Genomic DNA, 6,075 nt, shown 5'->3' with positions numbered 1-6,075 from the left:
TTTGAAGCTAGCCATTTGCAATGAAATTCAAAGATTTTTTACTACCCCAATTTCGTTGCAATTGTCTTTAATAAATGTGTCTTCAAATCAAGTGTGGGTGAAACAATCTTGATCATCCTCATCAAGATTGTAAAAATCTCAGATAAACATATTCAAAAGTTGGTTGACACTAAAAATGATTAAATCCTTAATCTTGGTCAACACTTGTTCTTGTAAAGCTTTTGATGAAGTCGTGAAATTGGATGAGGTTTGAATTCCATAAGCTTGTTGATGATTGGAGAAAAATTACCAAAATACCCCTGGTATATATCTTCCGTAGAGAACAGCTTGGTCAAATGGTCAACGGTACTAAAAATCTCAAAAGTTTCTTCAAAACTTTGAAATGTTTCACAAACTCTGTTTCTTAAACTCTGTTTCCTAGCACAAAGTATACTCCGAGTACTTTCCTAGCACAAAGTGTACCCGGAAGCAAAGTGTGCTCGGAAAGCAAAGTGTACTCGGAAATCAAAGTGTACTCGGAAAGCAAAACACTTGTGATTTTTCAAATTTTTCACCGAGTACAGAGTGTGCTCGGGAGCAAAAGTGTGCTCGGGAGTACTTGTGAATTTTTCAATTTTAGCACTAGCACAAAGTATACCCGGAAGCACTTTCCTAGCACAAAGTGTACCCGGAAATCAAAACACTTGTGATTTTTCAATTTTCAACTTGCACAAAGTGTGCTCGGATTACTTAGTGCTCGGAAACAAAAGTGTGCTCAGATTACTTAGTGCTTTTTCATTTTCCACCAAACATGCTCGGGAGCAAAAGTGTGCTCGGGAGCAAGGGTGTGCTTGACACAAACTTGAGTTTTCTCTTCACAAGCATAATTGTTCAAGACAAAACAAAGTATGCTCGAAAAAGAGTCTGCTCGAATAAATAACAAAGTGTGCTCGAGACTTAAAGATAGTTTTCTTGAGAAGACAAAGCATATGCTCTGGGTTTCACAAAGTGTGCTCTAATTTGATGTGCTCGATATAAGATGTGCTCGAAATAACCTGTGCTCGAGCAAAACAAAGATGTGCTTGGGAAAAACACCTCCTGTGCTCGAAGCAACACTTAGTCATTTTCACTACTCGAGTCCAATGTTAATTTTTTCATAGTGTGCTCGAGACATCAAAACTTCATTTCTGCGTTATCTGTCACTGATTTTCCCTTGCAGAACCTGCTCGAATATTCACTTTGCATCTGCTGCAACAAACAATGATGAAATTGCCTTTAGTACCTGTTCATTCTTGACTTGTACATTCTCCTTATCAGTTTGTACCATCGGCAATATTTTTCAACAAACATCTACTGTTTTTGCGGCACGAGCACACAAAACCCTAATTTTTCAAATCCAGAAACAAGTTTTGTAATCTGAAATTAATCACTATAGCCCTATCCAAGTCATCTCGAAATCAAAGAAACCTATCTTCATATCATAATCAACCTTTTCAGATCTAGAAATAATCAGATGAACAGTGTTGCCCCAAAACGAGCCAAATAACACTGTTACATCAGATCTGGACCGTTTTGACTAAATAAACATAAAATTGATGTTGGATCTCCAAACGAGTCATCAACCCAAACATCAATCCATATACTTTTCTCCGAATCATCAAATAATTTCAAAACCCCTAAAAATAATTTCAACGAACTTCATCGTTTAATGTCCATGGTGGATTCAAGAGCGAAATGAATCTGTTCAGCGGTTAGTCTGAACGATTCGGTAACCCAGGCTCTGATACCAATTGTGAGGTCCGAGCCCGGTGCGGAAGCGTGAATAATAGTCAATACCAATCAACGGTGTAGTGCTCGGATCTTGGGTTAGGATCGAATCTAACTCGTATTCACTCTTGAATGTTGTCTGGATGGATGAGGTGTATTGGGAGAGAGCCTGATTTGATTAACAATCAACAATAAAGTAGGATGAACAATTGTAATCAAAACACAAACAAGATAGAAAAGGTAGTATGAAATATTAGTCGAATGATTCTCATTAAGATGAAACACTCATACATACATTCATACATACAATTAATTAAGAAATATCTCAGCCGCCACCAGGAGAGCTCATCCTGGAGGCGGAGACTCTCTCAAAGGGATAAAACCCTAAATCTCACACATACACAATACAGTTACTCATACTAGACAAATGAATAAAAACATCTATTTATACTAGCCTAGCATGACTTGGTCTTCAAGCCATCCACCCTTGGTTGAGACCAAAATAATATATTTTTCACCCAAAGATTAACTCGATGCGTCGGTCTAAAATATAAGTCCCAACAATTTATCGATTGGATCAAGAATAGACTCAACGGATGGAAGGCAGGTACATTATCATTTGGTGGTAGACAAACTTTAGTTAAGGCGGTGTTAGGTACTCTCTCTCTCTCTACTATTTTTCTATGTATCATGCTCCGTCAAAAGTGGTGGTTGAGATTGAGAAAATAAGGAGGATCTTTTTGTGAGGTGCTACTCTTGTCAAAAAGAACATCAATTGGGTGGCATGGGATACGATATTTAAGCCTAAGAAATAAGGAGGTTTAGGAGTCGGGTGTCTTAAACTGATGAACTTAGCGTTTCTAGCCAAATGGTGCTGGAGATGGCGTCTTGAAAAAGATTTTTTTTTGGTGAAAGGAGTTAACTCAATTCATTCCACTCGACTATATGTGGATGGTAAGATGGCGAGATCTTCCATATGTGGGTCGTGGCAGAAAATTGCTAGTATCGGGAATTATTTCTCTTCCTTGGGCATTGATTTGACTAGTTTGTTTGTTAGAAAAGTTGGGCTGGGGAATAACACGAAATTCTGGCTAGGTGTGTGGATGGGCAGATTTAAAAGATATTTTTCCAGATTTATTTAAGTTAGAGCGTTTCAAAAGCTGCCTTGTTTGTGATGGAGTGGTTTTAAATGGGTCGGGGATGGTAGAAACAATTTGGGCATGGTCGAATTCTAGACTTACCGCTGAGGTTCTCTTGGAGGTAGTTGATCTAGAGGAAATGGTGGTCCTTTATACATATCATTCGGGTAAGGTTGATAGTTGGAGTTGGTTTGGCGGGGAGTCAAATATTTTCTCGGTTTAGAGTTTGAGAAGTGTTATGGCTGACAAGATTAATGGCAGTGTTTCTATGGGCATGTGCGAGTGGGAAAATTGGATTCCTATTAAATTGAACTGTTTTGTTTGGAGACTCCTTTTAAATAGAATCCCGGTTGCGGTTAACTCAATTGTTAGAGGTATGACCTCGATTTTCGAGTTTGTCCTTGGTGTTCTTTGATGGCTGAAACAACCATACATGTCTTCCTTAACTGTGCTCGGGCTAAAGAGGTTAGTAGGGATGTCTCTTCGTGGTGTGGTTGGGACTTGACCGGGTTCGAGTCGTTTGACGAGCTTCTTCAGGTGCGGACACATTCCAAAGGAGGTCATTTTGGAAGATATCAATATCAATCTGTTCGGGTGGATCAAATCAGGATCTATGCACAAACAGATTAACTGGGAAAACTGGAGTGTTAATCATTTTTATTTTATTATGGTTTAGATCGAGTGTGTTCATTTGTTTTTTTTTGTTTTTCTCTTTGTTTGTGGACTGTTTGTTCTCTCTTGAAACTAGTTAGTTGCTTTTATTTTTTTCTATCTATATATGCTTTATAGTACAAAATAGACACATTCCGAATCCATTTTGGCAGGGCCGGCCTCAAGATGTGGCGAAGGCCCGACACCCCCACTAAGCCCGAAATTATTTTTTTAAAAAAAGTATATGTATTTTTATGAAAAGTTTGTATAATCAATGTTTCAACACTATTACATAACCACTAGCTTGGTCTAGTGACAAAGAGGTATAACATCTATCCAATAGGTTGTGGGTTCAAGTCTTATTTGAGACATTTTTAAGTTTATTTTTATACAAAAGTTTTTTACACAACTCAAATCATAACCAAATAAGCCTACTTAAAATTAAATTGTTTAAACCAAACAAAATATTCATTTTACTTAAGGCCCAAAAAAATTTTCGCCTTTGGCTAAAAAAAAATTCCGTCTTCTCGGAGCCGACACTGCATTTTGGGTAAGAAGATTCTTTCTGCAATTATATATACCTCCATATGGTATATGTGGAAGTGGAGGAATGCGAAGATCTTTAATAACAGGTGTCTCCCGAATGAGGTCGTTTTGGAAGATATCAAGATCAATATGTTCGGGTGGATCAAATCAAGATCTATGCACAAACAGATTACTTGGGAGAACTGGAGTTTTATCGTTTTTATTTTATTATGGTTTAGCTTGAGTGTGTTCTTTTGTTTCGTTTTGTTTTTCTCTTTGTTTGTGGACTGTTTGTTCTCTCCAGCAACTAGCTAGTTACTTTTATTTTTGTTCTATCTATATATGCTTTGCTGTTAAAAAAACAATACCAACTAGAATACCAATCTACATAAGAAATTTTATAATAACAAAGAAAAAAAACTTAATAATAACAACAAAAGAACCAAATTCAACAACAAAATCATAACAATAGATACTTATAATAATAGCAAAAGAAAGTAGCCTAATAATAAGAACAAAATTTATTTCAACAAATACTTAAACCATGTGTAGTCATAATGCCTCATCCCTTGGCATTATGCGTCATGTGACGCCCAGTTAGAGTTATGATTTCTTTGCTAAAAGAGGGTGCAGTTATAATGCCCCACCCCTAGGCAATATGCGCCACGTGACACCTAGTCACTTTTACATTTTTTGTTTTTTTAATAATTATTATTTACATATTTAAATATAATATTTATAAAAACTACATTAAAATAAAAAAAAATACATCAAACTCATAAATAAAAACTACATTAAAATTTTAAAAAAAACATAAATTAGAAAAATACGATAATAATAAGACTAAATATTGTATTTATCAAAAATTTTATTTTGCCGAATTACTTTTAGACATTTGACTCTCAAGTGGTCTTTGGATAGCTCGCTTGTTAAAACCTCGATCTCGTGGTCCAATTCATTCCTTTTAAGTACTTCGGCGGCGTCCAAATTTACTTGAAGACGTTGAGCTCCAAATTCTTGTATACCTTTTAGTCGAATGTTCATTTATGTGAAATGACTTTCCATTTCGGCATTCCAACCCGTTGACGACAACGTGACCCATTTCCCTCTTCCCCTGCTTCTTCTACCACCCGGTCGAAGGATCTCGGAAATATCCGCATAGGGATCCCGTCTTCATTATCGATTAAGTTGAAGTTTCGAGCGTCAGAATGGGGTGTTTCTGGATCAACCGAAGACGATGTTTTAGAACTTTTGCTAGGCCTAACACTTTCGGTGTCTGTCACACCCCGACCAAAGGCGGCAGAACATGCCGGCGCGTAACGTATTGATTGAACAGAATCTCAAAAGACACTAATTAAAGTGGCAATCATTTTTTAATTTCATTGACATTAAATCAAGTACACAATTACAATAATTAAATCAAATAAATCGTTCTTTTGTGTAATATGAATAGATATCCTAAGGTCAAACTATTGTCTTCAATCTTGAATCATATCAACTACTTGTACATGTAACGTGTATGAAAATAGAGTTTGGCAACACGAATGTTGACGATGATACATAAGTTTTAGTTATATATATATATATATATAGACAAATCACAATTCATATGTAAAAGATGAGTATTACAAATCTTATGAAAATGTAAACAACTAAATAGATGTGGACCCGTTCTTATTAATACGAAATCAAAGTACTTGGGTAAGTGTATGATCATACTAGATGAGGATGAGATACCAAAATTTATCCTGCTCATACATACGAATTAAGATAATCAACTAATTAAGATGTTTAATCAACAAAAAAAAAGTTGAGAGAACCGCTTCGCACATGTTTAGCATTTGATTCATAAGGATGCTTTGGGCATCATCAACAAGGTGCTTCAGTAGTTGGGTGGCTTGGCAACACCGCTGCTGACACTTTGGTTTCAGTTATCGACTTGCAATTTGTTCAGGTAGTTTATTAAGTGAAAGCAAAGGGCATGAACTTGTCCGCGCTCTTGGTATACGCACTA

The sequence above is a fragment of the Bidens hawaiensis genome, unplaced genomic scaffold, assembly GCF_021521415.1.
Source record: "Bidens hawaiensis isolate Kalapana, Puna unplaced genomic scaffold, B.hawaiensis_p1.1 tig00018485_1, whole genome shotgun sequence".
NCBI classification, from domain to species: Eukaryota; Viridiplantae; Streptophyta; class Magnoliopsida; order Asterales; family Asteraceae; genus Bidens; species Bidens hawaiensis.
The sequence above is the reverse complement of the archived record's forward strand: the minus strand, read 5'-3'. Positions refer to the sequence as shown.